At 37.0% G+C, this 24,909-nt stretch overlaps 1 protein-coding gene across 1 annotated transcript in view; it reads right to left on the reverse strand.

Moving 5' to 3' along the window:
* Positions 1-10,601: 10,601 nt before the first annotated feature.
* The window catches only part of LOC125775363 (uncharacterized), a 727,609-nt gene continuing 713,301 nt past the window's right edge, over positions 10,602-24,909 (reverse strand). The window contains exon 3 of the mRNA XM_049445876.1: positions 10,602-10,719. The gene's annotated coding sequence lies outside the window, so the exon portion shown is untranslated. The remainder of the gene's footprint in view (positions 10,720-24,909) is intronic.

Here is a 24,909-nt window from a genome sequence, read left to right on the forward strand (position 1 = left end):
ATATTTGCAAATGCAAGCTACATTTTATTTACGATCCCCATTGGGACATCACCCTGATCTCTCAAAATATTTCTTTTAATCTTTTTGTTGCTTTCTTCCTTCCAATTTAAAGATTTTTTTGGAACACGAGGCCATATATTTCTAGCAGATGGTGATTACACTGCAAAACATACGTATTGCGACTGACGACTAATTAATCCGAAAGGATGACAACTGTATCACACTATTATAAATAGGCACAACTACCTTGACATAATATCTTCTGGTAAGCCGACATATTGGCCTTCTTCTTTACTGGCTTTGTGTGGTGTGCATAACAGAGCTGCGATAAGAGCGTAAATTGCATTTGCAATTTAAGTTTTGTATAGTGAACAGCTAAAAAAATGAGTGATTCTGAAGAAGAAAATATTTTGTTGTTGACATCTACTGCTGCATATTATCATATGCATAATACTGAGGGGACAAAAAGCTCGTTTTCGGCGCATCCTATAAATCAAGAAAGGCCAAATTTCGGAGAATTTCATCATCTTTATTGTAGCTTGAGATAGGATCCAAAAAAGTTTTTCGAATACATGAGAATGATAAGCAATACATTCGATTACATTCTGTTTCAAATTTCGGATCGACTGCAGCAAGGCTGGCGAAATTGCCACAACATACTTCCATACTTCAAGAAGAGCGATTGATGCTAACCATAAGGTACGTACAAAAGAATTTATTGGTAAATAATATACATACATATGTATGTAAATGAAATCTGTTAAGCATTTTGATTAATGTGAATCGGAAGCGATGTCGATGTTATTGTTTTCTGCATTGTTATGACCTGTAGTACTAGCCATGGTGTTTTCATTAGCACATTCGATATACACAGTTTTTGGGTTAATCCATTTATGTGTCAGCTGCAATACCTTTATTCGGTATTGTATTTTATCCGATGAAGACATATTTTTCACTGATTTTCAAAAAAACAAATATCTTCATCGTCCTCATCTTTTTTTGCTCTCTTTTCTTGCAAAAACCGAAGTTTTTCCTTTTCCATTTGAAGCAATGCATTTCCAATACCTTCTTCTGAATGCTTTGTCTTTACTGGTTTTTTAGAATAATTTACAGGTTGCTGTGAAAATGTTGGAACTTCATTTTCGCTTGTTTCTTTTAAAATACAATCTTGACTTTCATCAGGTAAAATTTCATCCATCAAAGAATTCATAGATGCATCTTCAACTGTGTCTGGTAAGTTGCTGGTGGATTTTCTGGCAGCAAACTGATCTTTAAAAAATTACAGGTTATCAAAATACTTCCACGAGCCTCTGTAATCCGCCAATCGATCGCCCGACCATATTTTGCAAAGAGCTGATGCATGCACCTTATCAGCTCTTCGCCGTCGTGTTTGAATAGCTCGGCCGGCAATCCATCGGCCCCTGCCGCTTTGTTGTTTTTCAGGCGGGCAATTGCTATTCGAACTTCTTCATGCTCGGGCAATGGAACGTATGCTCCATCGTCATCGATTGGGGAATCGGGTTCGTCTTTTCTTGGCGTTGTGCGTTCACTGCCATTCAGCAGGCTGGAGAAGTGTTCCCTTCATAATTTAAGTATGCTCTGGGCATCGGTGACTAGATCACCTTTGGGGGTTCTACAATATAATGCTCCGGTCTTGAAACCTTCTGTAAGCCGGCGCATTTTTTCGTAAAATTTTCAAGCATCACCTCTGTCGGCCAGTTTATCAAGCTCTTCATACTCACGCATTTCGGCCTCTTTCTTTTTCTGTCTGCAAATGCGTCTCGCTTCCCTCTTCAACTCTCGGTATCTATCCCATCCCGCACGTGTTGTGGTCGATCGTAACGTTGCGAGGTAGGCAGCCTGTTTTCTCTCCGCTGCGACACGGCACTCCTCGTCGTACCAAGTGTTCTTTTGCACTTTCCGAAAACCAATGGTTTAGGTTGCAGCTGTCCGTAAGGAGCTTGAAATGCCGTCCCACAGTTCCCTTATACCGAGTTGTTGACGAGTGTTCTCAGAGAGCAGGAGTGCAAGTCGAGTAGAAAAACGGTCGGCTCTTTGTTGTAATTTCAGTTTCTCGAAGTCGAGCCTTCCCTGTGTTTGTTGGCATGCGTTTTTTACTGCACAGAGACGGGTACTGATCTTGGCTGCAACAAGATAGTGGTCCGGGGCGATGTTAGGACCTCGGAGCGCACGCACATCTAATACACTGGAGACGTGTCTTCTGTCCATCACAACATGTTCCATCTGGTTGGTGACTTTTCGATCCGGAGACAACCAGGTAGCTTGATGTATTTACTTCTGCTGGAATCTAGTACCACAGATAAACATATTTCGGGCCCCGGCGAAATCGATCAGCCTCAACCCATTTAGGGATGTTTCGTCGTAGAGGCTGAATTTACCGACCGTCGTGTCATGGGTACCTTCTTTGCCCACCCTGACATTAAAGTCGCCAAGCACGATTTTTATATCGTGGCGGGGGCAGCTCTCATAGGCGCGCTCCAAGCGCTCATAGAAGGCATCTTTGGTCACATCGTCCTTCTCTTCCGTCGAGGGGTGGGCGCAAATCAGCGATATGTTGAAGAACCTCACTTTGATGCGGATGTGGCTAGACGTTCATTCAACGGATTGAATGATCTTACTCGGCGACGGAGTCTCCCTCCCATCACGAATCCCACACCGAACTTGCGCTCTTTTATATGGCCACTGTAGAAAATGTCACAAGGACCTATTCGTCTCTGACCCTGTCCCGTTCAGCGACACCTTCCCAATTAAGGAACCGGAAATTTCAAGTGCATGCCCCCAATTCGTAATCCTTATTTCGTTTGCCATGGTTGTCATCAAAAGGTGGGTTTCTCTTCAGAGGCTGTTGATAATTTTTCATTGGTAGTGTTTTTTACGTGGCGGGTCCCAAACCCAGCGCACAACCCTCTGGAGGGGATATTTCGCCTTCTCACTTTAGCTCGCCTTCAATCGGATGTTCTTAGTCTACCCAGAGGATACTTGGTCAAAGACCGCAAGTCGTGAGCTGCTTGAGCCATATGAAAAATAATCGTTTCTGGCCACTCACTCCTATCAAAAGGTGGGTTTCTCTTCAGAGGCTGTTGATAATTTTTCATTGGTAGTGTTTTTTACGTGGCGGGTCCCAAACCCAGCGCACAACCCTCTGGAGGGGATATTTCGCCTTCTCACTTTAGCTCGCCTTCAATCGGATGTTCTTAGTCTACCCAGAGGATACTTGGTCAAAGACCGCAAGTCGTGAGCTGCTTGAGCCATATGAAAAATAATCGTTTCTGGCCACTCACTCCTATCAAAAGGTGGGTTTCTCTTCAGAGGCTGTTGATAATTTTTCATTGGTAGTGTTTTTTACGTGGCGGGTCCGAAACCCAGCGCACAACCCTCTGGAGGGGATATTTCGCCTTCTCACTTTAGCTCGCCTTTAATCGGATGTTCTTAGTCTACCCAGAGGATACTTGGTCAAAGACCGCAAGTCGTGAGATGCTTGAGCCATATGAAAAATAATCGTTTCTGGCCACTCACTCCTATCAAAAGGTGGGTTTCTCTTCAGAGGCTGTTGATAATTTTTCATTGGTAGTGTTTTTTACGTGGCGGGTCCGAAACCCAGCGCACAACCCTCTGGAGGGGATATTTCACCTTCTCACTTTAGCTCGCCTTCAATCGGATGTTCTTAGTCTACCCAGAGGATACTTGGTCAAAGACCGCAAGTCGTGAGCTGCTTGAGCCATATGAAAAATAATCGTTTCTGGCCACTCACTCCTAAGTAAATGACGATCAGAGATTTTTCCTCACTTGCGTGAACTTCTACACATGACTCCATCCTCCAACATATTGGCCTAGTGATCGTAAAAAATACCAGATTTAATTGATTTGTAATCAAAAATTGAGATAAATGGCACATAATAGCTGATACAGGTACTGATAAAATGATATGAACAACCCATATTCGTTGATCCGAAAGTGGGTCTAACATATATTGACATGATTGATTGTCTAAGAGATATTGACGAAAGCAAAAGAGAACTCAATGATATAATAACTAGCGCAGCTGCCTTAGAAACACCAAACAAAAACTGCAAGCCCAGAAAAAATACCTATAAGAGAAATAGAAATCTTGTAAATGAAAACAGGCGTACAAGGCGTGAATGACAGATAAATTGCTCCCCTTCCATTCAGCTTCAATTGAAATCTGATGCTCGTAAATTTAAAAACAGCGCTTAAACGTGAGGAAGAATTCAATACCGAAATAAATATAAATAAGCTTTGTCCAAATTCTAGCAAGCCAAATTCCATTTGGAAAGCGCAAAAGTCCATGAAGCCACCAACTGACTCCAACATGCATATACGAGACATGAGTGGAAATTGGGCTCGAGGTGACGAGGAAAAGGCTAATTGCTTTGCAAATCACCTAGAAAAGGTATTTCAACGAAATTGCCAAAGAACAACTTTGAGTTGTCAAGCTTACCCAACATAGTTAACGAGTCTCTCGAGTCTTTTAAAACTTCACCCTCTGAAATTATTAGGAAAATAAAAGAACCTAACCCAAAAAAGTCACCAGGATGTGATAACATTACCCCAAAAATGCTAATTGAGTTACCAAATATAACCGTAGAAGTGCTATCTTTGCTATTCAATGCAATTCTTAATCTCGGATACCTAATTCATGGAAAAAGTCGCAGATTATCTTTATAGATAAACCTGGGAAAGACTTAACACAGCCGTTTTCATATACACCAATCAGTCTTCTACCCTGTCTTTCTAAAATATTTTAAAAAGTGTTACTATCAAAAATTTCTCTTTTCCTCCACGAAAATAATATAATACAAACGCACCAATTCGGGTTTCGTGCGAAACATGGCACAATAGAGCAAGTAAATAGAATTACTAACGAGATAAGGAAAGCATTTGAGCACAGAGAGTACTGTTCAGCAATATTTATATATGTAGCTCAGGCGTTTGATAAGGTGTGGCACGAAGGTCTTTTATATAAGATTAAAAAAATTCTACCTTTAGAATTGTATAAAATATTGAAGTCTTATTTAAAAAATTGAAAATTTATGGTAAAAGTGGGAGATTTCATATCTGATGAACGAGAGATAAGAGCTGGTGTACCCCAGGGCAGTGTTTTAGGACCATCACTATACATCATATATACAACAGATCTTCCAACAGCTAACAGTATATTAACTTCAATTTTTGCGGATGACACAGCTTTAGTGAGCCGTAATAAATGCCGCATAAGAGCATCAATAATATTAGCCGAGCACTTAAGGTCTGTCGAAGAATGGCTAGCCAACTGGCGTAAAAATGTGAATGAACAAAAGTGTAAGCATGTTACGTTTTCGCTAAGACCAAAAATGCGACCGGCAGTAAAAATAAACAATATTTTAGTACCCCAAGCGAATGAAGTAACTTATCTTGGTATTCACCTAGATGGAAGGCTTACGTGGAGAAAACATATATTTAGCAAAACAACTTGCATGAAGATAAGAGCTGCAAATTTAAATTGGCTTTTAAACAAAAACTCTGAACTTAGCCCAGACAACAAAGTGCTTTTATATAATGCGGCCATAAAGCCAATTCGGATGTATGGTATTAAACTGTGAAGTACGACCTGTGCAACTAATATTGCTATAATAAAAAAGGTTCCAATCAAAAATTTTTAGAACAATCACGTCTTCACCATGGTACATGCCTAATGAAAATATCCATAAAGACCTTGGTATTTCTATGGCAAAGAAAGAAGTAGAAGACAGCAGAATTAAATATATATTTAATCTCCGAGATCACCTAAACCCTTTGGCTAATGCTTTGGTACATTCCTGCAATCAAACACTCCTTAAAAGAAGAGATATACCTACGTAACAAAGAGCAACGTATCCCCAAAACAGCAAAATCACTTTCTTGAGTTTGTCTAGTTGTTAAATAGATATAAGATTGTGTAACTTATTGTTGGGCTTTTAAAACAAAAAGCAGATTTAATAAATAAAAAGTACTTGTTTAAAATTTGCGAATGGACGATTCTTTATTTTGCTAATTTTGTTGTAATTATAAATTTTAAAATTCCGTATTTTAGTATACCTGACATACTTATTATATAATGCAGACATTCTCTTATTCTAGCAAAACTCTTTGACCGTGCATGGTTTGCACCGATTTCAGAATTTTTCAATTTGTGCGATGACACAACAACAAAACACACGTATGTATGTATATAATATTTGCAATGGCTGCAGAAAATGTCAGACCAAAACTAATGCTAATTTTCGTAAAAGAAATTATCGCACCTCTATGTCTGCTTTCACACTAAATTGTTGAGCACATACATTCTAAAAACAATAGTTTAATACTTCCTTTGCTCTGGATTCAATCACTAGCTGATGCTTACAGTTCAGCTTTAGCTTTAACTTTAATTAAATAAGACCAAAATATATAAATACTAGTATTTTGGAAACATTTGATTTGTACCTGGCAATCCACTAGAACCATACGTGTTCTCATTTTATCCGCGCGTTCACGGATATAAAATATATATTTTTTTTTTAATTCCCTCGTCGCGGGAATTAATTTGTACACATTTACATACAAAGTTGTGGGTGGACAAATTTACAAACATTATGCGTATGGTCTTGCAAATTTGTTTACTATACATGAACACATAATTACATATTACATGTACTAGAATATGCGCTACCGCTTGGTCTTTTAATATGTTATAAAACATATAATGCTCAGCAAATAAATATATAAATATTATTACGATTTCACTGCTTGCTAGTTTACTTTGCTAGGTTCGTATCTCTGGATTGACGAATAAAACCAAAAATTGTTTAATTCAATTCAACAACTCTTTATTTTACAACTCGTCTACACTATAGCAGTTTACTCTTAGCACTGATTGATTACGTTGGCGCTGCCAAGGCTTATATAGCCACGCACTCCTCGCTGATGCCGAAGTGTCCTTCTAGAATATTGCGTCTGGCAATTATAAGAACATAATGATATACGGCGCCAAATGCAGCTATTGTTTAGACAAGCAGACAGCCGCGGCGCCAAATGCTTATAATAAGGGATTCATACAGCAATACAAATACCAAACTTAATACTACTTTTGTAACACTGCCCTCCACTTAAGCCTAATCGTCCCGATTAGGCACAAATCCTCTTGAACCAAATGGGGCGAGCCTCTGCAAATGCACTACTTTCATTTTACATCGTGATTTTCCATTTCTTTGTATGCGGTATACCACGTCATTAAGTCGTTTCATCACCATATAGGGCCCTTCCCAGGCTGTCTGCAATTTCGGGGACATACCTTTCTTTCGAAGTGGATTGTACAACAGGACCAGATCACCTTCTTCAAACCCTTTTGAATTTGCCGCTTGATCAAACCAGTCCTTCATCTTATTGCTCATCAGATGCGTGTGCTGCCTTACCATTAGATGTAATTCATTCATTTTTTCCTTTAAGGCAGGACAATAATCTCCATCATTTCTTACAGCTGCAGGAAAATAATAATCGAAAATAATATTTGCTGGCGTGTAACCAGTTGTCTCGTGCTTCGCTGAACGATACGCCAGCAGGAACATCTGGATGCACTTGTCCCAATTCCGTTGATCTTTATCAACGTTTTTCCGCAGATGTTCCTCAAGCGTTCCGTTGAATCTCTCTACCATCCCATCTGATTGTGGATGTAACGCTGTTGTCCGTGTCTTGTGGATGCCCAATAATGTACAGACTTCTTGGAAAATGGAAGATTCGAAATTCCTGCCTTGATCTGAGTGTAATTCGACGGGCACTCTGAACCTCGTTGTCCAATTTTCTACAAACGCCTCGGCTACTGTCTTCGCTTCTTGGTTTGGTAAGGCATATACTTCTGGCCATTTACTGAAATAGTCCATGACAACCAGTATATATTTGTTTCCGGCCGTACTGGTTGGGAACGGACCTGCAACATCCATTGCGACTCGTTCAAATGGTGATCCCACGTTGTACTGTTGCAGCCTACCGCGACTTTTGACTTTGGGACCTTTAGCTGCCATGCACTTTGCACAATTACTTATTTATTCTGCTGAAGAATCTCGACAACCAATCCAGTAGAACCGTTGTTTAATCTTCTCTATAGTTTTTGTAATTTCAAGGTGCCCTCCACTAGGTCCATTGTGATATTCTTTCAATACTTTCGGGGTCATGGACTTCGGTACTATGATCAGCAGACGAGACTGTTTGCCATCTTCGCTTTCCCAGATACGATGAAGGTATCCATTAACGAGGTTTATGCTGTTCCATTGGGCCCAATATGCTTTTGCAGTTGGACTCTCGCTGCTTATTTGTTCCTTTGTTGGTCGTACCCCATTTTCTTTGGCTATTATCAGCTTTGCAAGATCAGGGTCCTCCAGCTGATTGATTCTGATGCGGTGAGGAGTCCAATCATCTTCAGGTTCTATATTCAGAAATCGTACGTCGATTATACCTTCTTTTCTTTCTGATTTGGAGCAATGTTTACATTCCAGTGGACAAGGGCGACGTGATAATGCATCCGCATTTTTGTGGTGAATCCCCTTTCGGTGTTCACGTTCGAAGTCGTAATTCTATAATCTATCGTGCAATTTGGTCTTCCGGATTCTTAAACTGTAATAACCATTTTAATGCTGCATGATCAGTCCTCAGCAAGAATCGTTTCCCATACAAATACTTGTGGAAATGTTTTACACATTCCACCACGGCTAGTAGTTCTTTTCGCGTCACACAGTAGTTTTTCTCTGGTTTCCCGAGCACTCTGCTGTAATACCCAATTACTCTTTCTTGCCCGTCGATGAGCTGAGACAGGACACCTCCAATTCCATAAGCGCTCGCATCTGTATCCAGGATGAATTTCTTTCCAGGTACTGGATAAGCTAACATCGGCGCCGTACAAAGTAGTTCTTTAAGCTGCTCAAACGCTTTTTTTGTTCCAACTGCCATACAAACGGGCGATTCTTCTTTGTTAAATCATGTAAACTTCCAGCCACGTTCGCAAATCCAGGTACAAAACGGCGGTAATACGTACATAAGCCGAGAAAGCTACGGAGTTCATGTATGTTGGTGGGTCGAGGCCAATCTTGAACTGCTTTTATTTTTCCCTCCTCGGTGTGAATTCCCTCAGTTGACACTTTATGTCCGAGATATGTGACCTGCTTCTTCCATAATGAACACTTTTTGGAATTCAAGCGTAATCCGGCTGATGCTATTCGCTGAAAGACTTCCTCTAGATTTTTCAGATGATCATCGAAACTTTTTCCAATGATGATAATGTCATCAAGATACACCAAACATGTCTTCCAGTTGAGTCCTTTTAACACATGTTCCATCAGTCGCTCGAACGTTGCAGGCGCATTACATAACCCAAATGGCATCACAGAGAATTCCCATAACCCGTCGCCCATACTGAAAGCGGTCTTTTCACGGTCACATTTATCAATCTCGACTGGCCAATATCCACTTTGTAGATCTAATGTAGAAAACCATTTCGCTAAAGACTCCAGGTGTATAATGTATCGTCGATTCTCGGTAGAGAATCTTCTTTGTGGCATCATTCAACTTCCTATAATCTACGCAGAAACGGGTGCTACCATCTTTCTTTTTAACTAAGACGATGAGTGAGCTCCATGGACTTATTGAAGGTTCGATTACACCGTTTTTGTGCTTGTCTTCAATAATTTTGTTAGCATCCTTACGTTTTGCTAGTGGAACCCTATGCGGAGCTTGTCGGATTAGTTAAGCGTCTCCGGTATTTATGCGATGTTTGACAATGCCGGTTCTTCCTGTGTTGTTTCCTTCATTTGCAAATATGGATGCGTATTTTTCTAATAGTTTTTCTGCTTTTAATTTTTAATTTTTTTTTTTTTTCTGATAATGTTTAAATATTTATTTTCATAAATTGTTAATAAATTTCAAATATGGAAATGAAAAATGCAGTTCGTTCAGCAAATTATTTAGGAGTGTAGGACTTATCTGCTCACATTTATCAATCTCGACTGGCCAATATCCACTTTGTAGATCTAATGTAGAAAACCATTTCGCTAAAGACTCCAGGTGTATAATGTATCGTCGATTCTCGGTAGAGAATCTTCTTTGTGGCATCATTCAACTTCCTATAATCTACGCAGAAACGGGTGCTACCATCTTTCTTTTTAACTAAGACGATGGGTGAGCTCCATGGACTTATTGAAGGTTCGATTACACCGTTTTTGTGCTTGTCTTCAATAATTTTGTTAGCATCCTTACGTTTTGCTAGTGGAACCCTATGCGGAGCTTGTCGGATTAGTTAAGCGTCTCCGGTATTTATGCGATGTTTGACAATGCTCGTTCTTCCTGTGTTGTTTCCTTCGTTTGCAAATATGGATGCGTATTTTTCTAATAGTTTTTCTGCTTTTAATTTTTCATTTCCATGCAGTTCGTTCAGCAAATTATTTAGGAGTGTAGGACTTATCTGCTGTTGCTCAATAGTAGGTTTCTGTTCTGACCGTTCGCATCGTGCTATTGCACTTATATTCTGGCACTGTCCAATTACTGCTCCTTTCTTCAGACTTATAGGCGTGTTGAATTCATTCACTACTCTGACCGGAATGGTGGCGTCTTCTCTAGTTTTCACAAGCGTTCTTCCTACCAATATGGGTGTATCTATTTTTGTTGGTTCCACAATCCACAACTCTTCAGTCCCACCTCCTCCATTCACTTTGGCCCATACAATCGCCTCAGATTTTGGTGGAATACTCTGATTATCATCAACAATCACCCTCTTACTTTCAACGTTGGGCACATATCCGGTGTTTATAGGCATCTCCATGTTCTGGCAAAACAGCATTTGCTTGTTTAAATCTAAAGTAATCCCGTGATCAATCATGAAATCTACTCCTATTATAATTTCATCCGTGATTTCTGCTACGATGAAGGTGTGATTAACTTCCAGGGTACCAATCATCACTTCGCAAAACACTTTTCCCGCAACAGCTGCTTCCTCTCCGGTGGCCGTTCGAAGCTTGCAACCGACTAATGGTTCAACTGTTCCTCTTACCACGTCCGGTCGGATAATTGAATGTGTGGCACCAGTATCCAAAGTAAGCGTTGACAGTCTTCCATTTACGATACCGTTGATAGTAAGATTGTTGCCGTGGCGACCTATTTGTTATATCGAGATGGCGGGGCAAATAGTTGTGGGAACCAGTCCACGCCCCGTTGAACTGTTCCGTTTTAGTTTAACGACTTGCGAGATGTGGATACTCTGTCCTCGTTATCTGTTGGTTGTTTCCGTTTTGAATTTACTTTTATATTACAATTTCGGGCAAAGTGACCCGCTTTTCCACAGTTGAAACATCTGCCTGTTGTATTTACTCGCGGTGCAGCAATTGTCTTCCGAGTCTTTAATATTTCTTCCATCAGCGCCGGTTGTTCCATTTCGACTCTTTGTACTTTGTGTACTGGTTTACTTAGTAGAGAAGCTGTTTCCTGTGTGAGGGCGTGCGAAACCGTTTCAGGAAACGTTCTTTTTGGCAATACATATGTGGCCCGTTTGGTGTCCACATCACGAATTCGATTTATGAAACTTTGAATTTTTACCCTCTCAATGTAATCCACAGGTGCATCTGCATTTGCCAAATGAGCCAGTCGTTCTATTTCAGTTGCGAACTCTTGCAATGACTCGTTCATCTTCTGACCCCTATTTTGCAGTTCGATCTGGTATATTTGTTTCCGGTGCTCACTACCATATCGTCTTTCTATCGCACTCATCAATGCCTCATAGTTGTCCCGTTCACAATCTGGAATAGTCTGAAGGATTTCTGCCGCAGGTCCTTTCAATGATACAAACAAGGACGCTAATTTGTCCGCTGCATTGCAGTTATTGGCCATTGCTGTCTTTTCACACTGAAGTTTGAAAATTTGAAATGGAATACTTTCATCGAATGTGGGTGCCTTCAATCTTGGGTTATTTGTTGATGGTGCAGGGCCATGCAGTTGCAGTTCTCGCATACGATTACTCAATTGAAGAACTTCTGATTTCAAATTTTCTTCGTCATTTTTTAACGTGCTTAATTCGTCTTCAAATTTTGAAAACTTCTCTTGCACTTGTGTATTATTTTCTGTAATCTGTTGTACCAAACGCTTTTCTAACTGCGTATTATTTTCAGTCATTTGTTGTGCAAGGCAAGACTTTAACTGTGATGTATTTTCAGCTATTTGCTGTGCCAGACGATTTTCTGTTTGGACTGCATTTTCTGTATTTTCAGCTATTTGCTGTGCCAGACGATTTTCTATTTGCTTAATAGCCACTAACAGCAAGTTCATGTCTACACTTGATGATGTTCGTTGTTCTTCTACCTTTGTAGAAGTTTCTGGCCCATCAAATTCGAACTCGTCCACATTAATTCCATCCGCTTCCATTGCTTCACGTAATCGTGCAGATCCGCCTTTTGCCCGCTTATCGGCAAATTACGCTCCTCCAGTTCCTTTTTTAATTGCTGAATTCTCAATTCTCCGAATTTAACCATCTTGAATTTGACAATGTTATACGGCGCCAAATGCAGCTATTGTTTAGACAAGCAGACAGCCGCGGCGCCAAATGCTTATAATAAGGGATTCATACAGCAATACAAATACCAAACTTAATACTACTTTTGTAACAATATGTATGTATATAACTTACTAAACCTACATGAATTAAATATTTAAATAATAGTACATGTATGACTTTGTTATATATTCCAAAAGATTTTAAGGAATTCATCATGAAATAGTTCAATTTGTACGTACATGCTTGTGTGCTTTGATATACTTATGTATATTTTTTTTTTTTTTTTTTTTTTTTTTTTTTTATTTCAGTGCCATTGTAACTAGTTAACATAAAATAAACTAACGAACAATTTGTTTTGCTTATTGTATAATACAAAATAATTAATGGTGCTCTGCGTATAAATTGCAGAGAATCTGGTTACTGTATAAGGTGATACGGTTTTTTGCGCTTAAGCCTTTCTTTCCATTCACAACAACAAGACAAGAGCCCTGGCTTCAGTGTTCACATGGTCAGAAAGTCTTTCCATATGAGACTTTGCACATTTTTTAATTGATGCAGCAATTGAGTCAATTCCGAGATCGCGTTCAAGATCGTGACTGCGAACATACCAAGGCGCATTGACGGCGCATCTTAAAACTTTGTTTTGAAATCGCTGGATTTGTGCAACAATGCTAGGGCTTGAGCACCCCCAAAGTTGTATCCCATAAGTCCAAACTGGTCTGAACGCCTGCTTGTAGACTAGAATTTTGTTATATGTGGATAATGCAGAGTTTCTACCCAATAGCCAATACAAGTTTCTGAATTTTATTTCTAATTCTTCTTTTTTCTTTTTGACATGTGCACTCCATCTAAGTTTTGTGTCCAGGGTCATGCCTAGGTATTTCACGGTATTATGATATGGTATTTGCACACCGTTTAAGTACAGAGGCACATATCTAGTATTGTTGTATGCGAAATCAATGTGTACTGATTTAGTCTCGTTTAGTTTTATTCGCCATTTAGCTGTCCATTCAAATATTTTGCTTAAATGTTCCTGCAATCTTGCAATTGATGCAGTTTGTGTTTTGCCAACAGACAGAACCGCAGTGTCATCTGCAAATGTTGCTGTAATACAATTGTCGTCATGTGGTAGATCGCACGTAAAGAGTAGGTAAAGGATGGGTCCTAACACACTACCCTGAGGAACACCAGCCTTTATTTCCTTTAAGTCAGAGAATATATCTCCAAGTTTAATTCGAAAAAAACGGTCCGAAAGGTATGATTTTAAAATATTGTAATATTTTTTTGGTAAAAGCATTTTAATTTTGTTTAGGAGCCCGCCATGACAAACTTTATCAAAGGCTTTAGACACATCGAGAAAAGCAGCTGAGCAAACCTTTTTGTCTACGAAGGCATTTTCAATGACTCGAGTTATTCTATGTACTTGGTCAATAGTGGAGTGATTTTTTCGAAAGCTAAACTGATGCGCTGGTATCAGCTTCCTCTCTTCAATTATGTTGTTAATACGCACAGCAAGCAGTTTTTCCAATAGTTTTGAGAGTATTGGCAGGAGAGATATGGGCCGATACGAAGTAATTTCATGCGCTGGCTTACCAGGTTTATTGAACATAATCACCTCTGCAGTTTTCCAATAAATGGATACGTGTTGAAGATTTATAGTTGCATTCATTATGGCAGTAATTTTACATATAACGTTGTGAGGAAGCTGTTTTAGTATTTCACTAGTAATAAGATCAAACCCAGGCGATTTTTTAGACTTCAGTTTTTTTATTTCTGCGCATACTTCATCATTAGTTATTGGAGAAATTTCGGTATAATTCTCGTAAGTATGAGTTTCCATTTCTGCTGCATTGGATGTATCATATGGTTTGAAGACACCTTCAAGGTATGCCGAAAAAACATTTGCTTTCTCGATATCGCTCTTGGCCCATGACTGGTCTGCTTTTCTGATTGGACAATGCTGAGTTACGGGTCGTGAAAAATTTTTTGTACACTTCCAAAGTGAATAATCATTCCTATGGTCGTTGGATAAATTTTTCAGGTAATAGCTTAGAGTTATATTTTTATATGCCTTTATCTTATTGGTAAGTTTTTTACACAATTTGTTAAGACAACTTTTATCAGATGGAGATCTTGTTTGTTGCCACTTTCGGCGTAATCGACGTTTTTCTGCTACCATTTCTTTAATTTCTTTGGTATACTTATGACCTGCTGTGACGTTTCTTTTAGTTGGTGTACTACTCCAGGCTGCATATTGAATTGCATTTGTCAAATTCATGATTTCATTATCTAGCTCGGAATTACAACTTATTTTTACGTGACTATCAACATTGGATAGCATTTGCTTAAAGTATTCCCAGTCGCTATTTTTATTTGTTAGCGAAAGTGGAGGTTCCTTAATAACAACACTTTCGTGTAGTGTTAAATACACTGGTGAATGATCAGATGTCATATCTAAACCGGTTTCTATGTACATATAATTTGGGGACATATGCTTTGTAATGAAAAAATCAATAAGATCTGGTGTTTTAAGTGGATCTGTTGGCCAATAAGTTGGTGTTCCAGTAGACACGATACTGCAACTAGACAATTGAAGAGCTTTCAATAACTCTCTGCCCTTTGTGGTTATAAGCCTCGAGCCCCAATGAGTATGTTTCGCATTATAATCACCACCCATTATAAATCGGTTTTTATGGCTCTTGATGAGTTCTAGATAGCTATGGCATTTTATTTGATGTCTTGGGGGACTGTAAACTGCTGTAAGGGACAAGTTGTTGTCACTATCTATCGTGACCGTTATTGCTTGAAATTCATCTGTAGATATGCTGTTTTCTTCGTGGTGTTTTATGTTGCTTCTTATTATAATAGCAGCTCCTCCGCGTGCACAATTGTTCGGATGTATTGCATGATACATTTCGAAGTTTTTGAATTTAATGTAAGTTTGCTTGCTAAAATGGGTCTCAGAAATTAAGCATACGTCAATTTTTTCAGTATTGAGTATTGTTTCTAGCTCATTTTGGTGTTTAGTAAGGCCGTTTGCGTTCCATAGCATAATTTTTAAGAATTTTGTCATATTTATTTATTTTTTTGTACAGTTTTTTCGAGCTTCTGAAGCCTCTTCTCAAGTGCAATGGTAAACTCATTTTGTTTTGTAATCTTTTCTAAGATTTGTTGAAGAATGCTAGCATCATTTGAACAAGTATTCTCTTTTACAACTTGCGAATAAGTCAGCTCATTTGTTGTTGAAACTCTATTTTCAGCCATTGATTGCCGTATTGCGTTTTTTGGGAGGCTTTTGGTTTCTTTTACATCCGAGCTTTTAGGACGTGGGTCGTTTTTCTTTGAACCAGTTCTTTGGTCACGAATCTTTTGGAGTTCTTTCGCAACTACGCATCCTCTGTAGTTAGCAGGATGAGCCTCACCACAGTTACAACATTTTGGTTGATTGTGATTAGGTTTTTGGCACTCTATGGTCTTATGCTTTCCCGCACACTTCACACATCTTGCTTGCTTACCACAATAGTTTTGGGTATGTCCATATGATTGACACAATTTGCATTGTGGTATGAGCTTTGACTGCTTTACGGCCTCAATGACAACAACTGAATGCAATATGGTTTTTATTGCATATATGTTATTTATATTTTCTGTTGCATCGAAAGTAAGAAGAAACATATCTAACGGCTCTTTCGTTTTCCACTTCAGTTTGTTGACTGCGTTTACGGCTTTGAATCCCTTCTTATGAAGGTCTGATATGATTGCCTGTGGTTCGTTTGAATGATGTAAATTTTTAACCATTACCTTAATTGGACGAGATTGCTTATTTTCATAAGAAAACCACGGTAAATTCTGTGTAGACAGGGTTTTCGTTAACTTCCTATAATCATCAGAGTCTGATGTATTGATTTTGTATGTATTATTATTTAGAAGCTTAATAGTAAAAGCTTTTTTTGCCTCATCATTCGTAATTTTATATATTTTTTGGTATTCACAGTCACCCGATATCATTATTGGAGGAGGTCGTGAGATTTTCGTTTCTTTTTGGTTTCTTCCGACTTCTCTTATGGTATTTGATGTCGCTGGAACCACGAGCCGAGGAGATAGTTTAGCTTTCCTTTTTTACTGGGCCTTTTTTTCAAAATCCAATCTGTTTCGCGGGCAAGCTCTTCCTCATCTGTTGCATACAATTCAGCATTTATTTCGTTATGTGTTGGACTTAAATTCTTTGTTTTTAGGTTTTGATTTTCGGCTTTGAGAAACGCTATCTCTTTCTTTAATTCGGCGCATAATTGCTCTATTGTTTCCAACTGCCTGGATTGTTGGTTTATAATTGTTTCATAATGATTTCATTTATTTGCCGTAGTTTCTGGGTTTTCAGATGTTTTGCCACCTCCAGGTGGAGGCGTTCGGACGTTTTTCATGAGCCAATATTTAGTAAAAATAACTATGTGGCAACTATTAGATAAAACATTTACCAATTTCGATGTATACTTCTAGGCTGATCTAATACAGGTAAAAGCTTAACTATAAATAATGCAAATATAATTGGTTGTTGTATTAGATAAATAAAGCTTATACTAGGTAGTGATTTTTCAGATTCCCTTTTACTGGTCAAAGTCCAATAAGAAAGGGAAAAAAACGATAATAGGCTGCTTTACATCCACTGAAACACTTTTAGCAGGTACAACAGCCCATCCACTCGATCATCTCACCGCACTTCAACTTTCGGGCAATCTACGTAAAATGCACTTCCGTGTAGAAATAAGTTTTTTAATTTAATTGTTGTAAATCTTTAAAATTTTGAATTTATTTAATATTATTTTATCACACTTCAATTCACTTGACTTCCTTCCAGGGTTGCCAAAACGATAATCTTATGTATATTAAAAACATTTTATTTCGACAATGGCACGTGAACAGAGCTGAGCCAGAGAACGTAAAAGTATAGAGAAGGTGCAAATCGAAATCTGTATGATGGTTCGATTGCGCGGCTAACAGAGTTGATAGAATCACAAAGGGGAATTCGCCGTTCCCGCTGCTATTGCTGCTATTTATTTTATGAATGAAGCGCCCGCGCTTGTGGAATTTGCGCCTGCGTTCATGAATGAAATCGTTTTCGTTGTAGAATTTACTACATTTGGGTTTCGCCAATTCGGCTGCCATATTGACTTGTGATGCTCCTTCTATTTGAGCAATTGGTGTTTTTGTAGAATAATGCTTCAATTTTTTGTTGGTGACATATTCACATGTGTATGTATATGTATGTTTGTATGCTTGTGCATTATATGTTCGGGAGTGTATACAAATATATGTACATATAAGTATGTATATATGAATGTATGAACATGCAGATCAATGCGCGCACATGAAATACATTGATTAAGCGGCCCACTCACGACAAATTTGTTTGACAAATCTGTTTGAGTTTGAGGTGGTTTTCGTCGTGAGTGGGCATGTTGTCAAACGGATTGAAGGTTTGCGACAAATTTCAAAAACTAACAACCGATTTGTGGATTCGTTTGTCGTGAGTGGTGTGGTTTGCAAACATTTGGTCAGTTGCTTGAAATTTTTGCAGAGTAAACATCAGCGGATAAAAAAATGGCAAGCGTGAGCAAACATTTTTTGGAAGAGTTTATTGAATTATTTAAAAATTAACCGGCCTTATGGCAATGCAAAAAAAATTCAGCTCCATTGAATTTAATAGTTTTACATGTGAGTGGTTATATCTCTCACATAACCACTCTTTCATCCATTCTTTCTTCATTATTTTTTTTTTTTGCATTTGGCTTTTTTCGCTTCATGCACTGGTGTATTACTAGTAGCGCAATTACATCATCCGCGTTATAATCAGACATGTTAACTCCGCGAAGCACACAATGGAAATAAAGTTTGTCAAATCGGTTTGTCGTGAGTGCTTAACCGTCTTCAAACAGATTTGTCAAACAAATTTGTCGTGAGTGGGCCGCTTAAGTGATAAAATCATTATTTGAATTTCGGAATGCGCACATGCGTATACATAAGTATGTATGTACATTTATATGAGCAGATAATAAGATTATGATATGAGCATGTGCAGACATAAGATTAATATGATAGAAGATATGCATACATAAATGCATATGTATGTACATATATATTGTTGTGATAAATTTAATTTCTATTAGTAGGAAATATAATACAAGAATATTTATTAGTATATTATGTTATGTAAAACTCAGATAAAGTTATTAAATATGCAAGTCCAAATTGACTATAAATATTACTATGCATACATTCATACAAAATTATACTCTTATCATATTATGCTTACAAGTCAATATTCAATTGCCGACGGCAAAACGCAAAAGCATACATATTTGCATGTGTACAAGTTAATGACAGCCTCCACACAGCCACTTAACCATAACTGTAAACAATATTGAATATTTACAATTTACAGTTGTGCGGCCACATAATTAAAGAATTTGATATACTTTTTCCGTTCACATAAACAATATTTGTAGCCCTCACAAGAAGGCATAATAAATCAAAGCAGAACACTTAACGTTCTGCCTAAAAATGTTGATATTAATGTAAATTGACACTCTCTTATAACTTTAAGTAAATAATAAGGAAATGTATAAATATAAGTAACTTATAAATAAAGTTATGATTTTGTATCTGGTGATTCAGTCAACACAACGCTTTTTATTTTCTCTGCGCGTTAGCAGAAAGGAAAATAATTTTTTTTATAAATTCCCGCGATACGGGAATTAATTGGCGCCCAACGTGGGGCACGAAAAAAACATATCCTCGGAAAAGGATAAGTGTTCGTGAATCCTAATAAAAATATAAACCTCGTGCGAGAGTGAAAAACAACAACAACAACACGCTTAAGTAATATTACTCAATAATTAATGAACAATCAATTAACGATAATTTAATAAAACCATAAGTGGCGGTTAATTGCAAAAAATACCAGAAGAAGAAGAAGCAGAAGAGCAAGCAGAAACACAAACAAACATACTCACATATAAATTGCGAAGTAAAAGTAGAGAAATTTACAACAATTTGTGATACGAAGGTGTGAGCGCAGCAGCTTTATCAGCAGAATTAATTAAAGAGATTCGAAATAGTCAAAAGGCAACAATGGCAGCGGCAGCAAAGGCAACGGCAGCGGCAGCAAGGGCAACAACAGCAGCAACAGCAGCAACAACATAGAATTATTAGTAAGTAAGACAATAATTATTAATTAAATGAAAACCAATCACATTAAGTAATATATATATATATATTCATGGGGAATACCCAAATTAAACATAAGTATACTAGATTATATTACTGTAAAAATTGCGGTGGGGATCACAAAGAAAAAAAGTGCCCCAGAGAAAAAAAATAAAAAAAACATAGTTTCTAGTATGTGCAACCAATACTAAAATAAAATTAAGCTGCGATTCACCACCTTCGGGGGGACCCTCCAGCTTAGATAAAATAAAAATATAAATTAAGGCTCGACCAGCCACATAACAAAATAAAAAGACCCCCATAACTTAGCTCAATTCTGCGAATCCTACACCAAAGGACCCTCCAGAATAGAAGAGCATCTCTTCCTAGAAGAGATTATACAAGTATAAGATAAAATAAAAAAATCAGCGATAAACTGCGATAAAATAAAAATATAAATTAAGGCTCGACCAGCCACATAACAAAATAAAAAGACCCCCATAACTTAGCTCAATTCTGCGAATCCTACACAAAAGGATCCTCCAGAATAGAAGAGCATCTCTTCCTAGAAGAGATTATACAAGTATAAAATAATAATAAAGTTTTTTTTCTCTAAACAAAAAATAATAATAATAATTAATCATGATTAGTAGCAATATTACAATAAGGCAAGAAATTGACAGATTAAAAACTCAAGTTGAAACTGAAACACACAGAGTAACAGATTTTCAGACTGAAACAATAAATGACAACATTCAGTGTCATGAGTCACTAGATGTTATAAAATCCTTACCAGAATTTTCAGGAAGGATAAACGCTTATGTTAGCTGGCGCGAAGCAGCACATAACGTTATGAGTTTATATGTAAGAGGTAGCCGAAAGTACTTCGCAGCCCTTACGATTTTGCGTAACAAAATTACACTAGAAGCAAATGACACATTAACCAACCATGGTACTGTGTTAAATTTTGACGCGATAATTGCGCGTCTCGATTTTGCATATTCGGACAAACGTCCGATTCATATCATAGAACAGGAAATGAGTGTTTTACGACAAGGCTCAATGAGTATTATAATTTAGTTAATAAAAAACTAACGTTGATAATTAATAAAACCATTATGACTTATGGAGGGGCCGCACCAATAACAAAAGAACTGAACAAAAAGAATAGAGACCAGGCTCTTAGAATATTTATAACTGGACTTAACGCTCCATTAAGAGATATTATATTTTCCCTCTGTCCGGAAGATTTGCCCGACGCATTGGCCAAAGCTCAGGAAATAGAGTCCAATAATCAGAGAGCTCGATTTGCACAAAATTTTGCAAATGAAAGGACAAGAGTAAAACAGTTTTATCCAGGTAATAATTTACGATTTCCTCAGAGGAGTAACATGCCAAAACCAGAACCAATGGACATAGATCCATCTATGTCTAGATCATATCGAAGGGAAAATTAGCCAAAACCCCAATTAAACAATAGCCATAACTACCAAAATTTTGGGAAACCATTGGCCAGTACAAGCCATCAAGCCAATATGGACCAACCAAATAGGCAAATTACAAATAAAAATACCCAAGGAATAAAACGACCAAGAGAAAGCAATAATAGCTTTCGCCCACAGGAGAAAACCCAGAGGATAAATAACATAAATGAGAGTCATTTTTTAGACAAGGAGGGGATGAACTCCCCTATCTAAAGCTCTACGACTCAAAAATAAAAAAAAGTTTAAAAGCTCTAGTCGATACAGGAGCAACCTCTTGCTATATTAAGCCTGGGGTTTATAATAACAAAAAAGATCTAGCCATTTATAAACGGATAAAAACCGTGAACGGCTATTCTATAATAAAGCATTACCATATAATAACCATATTTGGAGTCGAAGAAATTTTCTACGAAATAGAAGGTTTAGAATCAGATCTCCTTTTGGGGCATAATTTCCTTGAAAAAATTGAGGCACTTATCGACGTGCCCAATGGGAAAATAAATTATATGGAAAAAAAATAATAATAAAAACGAAACAAACAGTATAAACATTTATTTTGAAAATAAAAATGGAGAAAATTTAAAAATCAAGGAACAAAAAGTTTCTGTACATTTAACTGAGGGAAATATCATTAAAAATGAAAAAGAAAACAATAAGGAACATAAAGATTCCGTAAAGCCAGCCGAAGATTTTACCGGCAATATTTTATTAAAAAAATTTATTTTGGGACAAAAGGGTCCTAAAACGCCAGCCGAAGGTAATACCGGCAAATTAAATAAAGAAAATATTGTGGAACAAAAAAGTTCTACAAAGCCAGCCGAAGATAATACCGGCAAAATAAATAAAGAAAATATTGTGGAACAAAAAAGTTCTACAACACCAGCCGAAGATAATACCGGCAAATTAAGTAAAGAAAATATTGTGGAAAGAAAAATTTCTACAACGCCAGCCGATGAATTTACCGGCAACATGAACGATAACTATTCAATATTGGGCGAAAGTGGCTCAGAAATGAATGGTGATAATGATAATTATTATTCGGTAAAGAATTCTGAAAGTTCAAACAATGAAAATCAGGGTGAAGAATTGCAGGATCTTAAAACACATATAAAAGAAAAAATTGCTAAAATGCATTCAAGTATTAATACAAACTTTCCGTTCATGACGAAAGTAAAAGCAGAAATAAGAATGAAAAATGAGGATCCGATATGGAGCAGACAATATCCATATCCTTTATCTGTAAATTCGTTTATTAATGAAGAAATAAAAAAATTGATTAATGAAAATATCATAAGACCGAGTAAAAGTCCGTATAATTCACCTATTTGGGTGGTACCAAAAAAAGGTACCAATGAGAATGGAACACCGAAACTTAGAATGGTAATCGATTACAAAAAGCTAAATGAGCATACAATTCCCGATCGTTACCCTATTCCAGATACTAACGTAATATTGTCTAATTTAGGCAAGGCAAAATATTTTTCAAGCATCGATCTAGAATCAGGATTCCATCAAATTATAATGTCAAAGAATGATATTGAGAAAACAGCTTTTTCCGTTAATAATGGGAAATATGAATTTTTAAGGATGCCTTTTGGTTTAAAAAATGCTCCTAGAATTTTTCAGAGGGCAATGGATGACATATTGCGAGAGCATATTGGAAAAATTTGTCACGTTTATATGGATGATATAATTATTTTTTCGAAAAATATAACTCAACACTTAAAGGATCTGGAAACAATTACGCAAATTTTAAAAGAAGCTAATATGAAAATTTCATTAGAAAAATCAAAATTTTTCGAGAAAGAAATAGAGTTTTTAGGTTATGTAGTAGCTCATAATGTTATCAAAACAGACCCAAATAAAATAAAATTAATATTAAATTATCCAATACCAAGAAGTTTACGCGAATTAAGAGGCTTCTTAGGGCTTGCTGGATATTATCGTAAATTTGTTAAAGACTATGCGGCGATAGCTAAACCTTTGACAAAATACCTATCAGGAGAAAATGGTAGGATTTCTAAAAATAAATCAAAAAAATTTGAAATAACTCTAAATGAGGAAGGAATATCTGCATTAAATAAATTAAAGAATCATTTGGCTTCAGAAATGGAATTAACGCAACCCGATTACTCAAAAATATTTGTATTAACTACCGATGCATCTAACTTTGCAATGGGTGCGGTACTATCACAAGGAGGTAAACCAATTACCTTCATTTCAAAAACTCTTAATAAAACTGAAAGAAATTACGCAACTAATGAGAAGGAGCTTTATGCCATTGTTTGGGCACTAAAAAATCTACGAAATTATCTCTACGGTGTAACCAATTTGGAAATACATACTGATCATCAACCATTAACATTTGCTTTATCACCCCGTAACCCGAATCCAAAAATGAAAAGATGGCACGCAATTATAGAAGAATTCTCTCCTAAATTTGTGTACCAACCCGGTAAAACCAATGTAGTAACAGACGCACTTTCCCGTCTTCAGTTAAACCATTTATCAAACGAATCGGAAGATTCAGAGCACTCGGCACAGAGTAGCGAAAACAATCAAATACAGGAAACAAAAAAACCATTAAATCAGTTTAAACAGCAAATTATACTATGTAAAAATAGGTTCACGATTCATGAGTTAATCGAAACTTTTGGGAATAAAAGGCATTTAATAGAGTATGACACAGTAGAAAATTTAATGACTAGTTTGAAGGAATATATTCCACCAAAGTTAGTAACAGCGATTCACTGCACTGTTGAAGACTTGCACGAAATTCAAGAAGCTCTGAAACAAACTTTTCAAAACAAATTTGTATTTACCAAACTCTTCCCAATGGATATTATTAATAGAGAAGATCAGTCCGGATTAATAGAACAAACCCATAATAGAGCTCATCGAAGCTATAATGAAAATCTTAAACAAATAGAGAAATTGTATTATTGGCCCGAAATGAGGAAAAGAATGAAAGAATACATTCGAAATTGTATGATATGCAATAAAAATAAATATGATCGCCATCCTAAGAAAATACCAATAGGTAAAGCCCCAATTCCAGAGAAAAAAGGAGAACAGCTCCATTTAGACATTTTTTACGCACAGAAACTAAAATTTATCACATGTGTGGACGCTTATTCAAAATTTTTAATATTAAAACATATAGAAGACAAGTCAAATATCGAAGAAAAGGTTTTAGAATTACTTCAAACCTTTACAGATGTAAAACAAATTACTTTTGATAATGAACCAAGCTTTACTACACCAACATTTAAATCCTTAATGCAAAGGTTAAATATTGAAATTTACTTTTGTGATCCACGTCATAGCACAACTAATGGGCAAGTTGAAAGAGTTCATTCAACGATAATCGAAATAGCCAGATGTATACAGGAAGAATACAATATTGTCAGTAATTTAGAAACAGTACTTAGAGCAGCGCAACAATACAATACAACAATTCATTCAGTAACGAATTTTAAACCAAATGAAGTACTTTATAATAGGGTAAACCATGAAAACTTACCAACCACTTTAAAGCAAGCGCAGGAAAAAATGCTAATGTTTCATAATAAACATAGAATAGATAAGCAATATCATCCCGGACAAATTATTTATGAAAAAATAATTGGAGAAAGAAATAAATTACAACCTCGGTAT

Source organism: Bactrocera dorsalis, chromosome 1, assembly GCF_023373825.1.
Source record: "Bactrocera dorsalis isolate Fly_Bdor chromosome 1, ASM2337382v1, whole genome shotgun sequence".
NCBI lineage: Eukaryota > Metazoa > Arthropoda > Insecta > Diptera > Tephritidae > Bactrocera > Bactrocera dorsalis.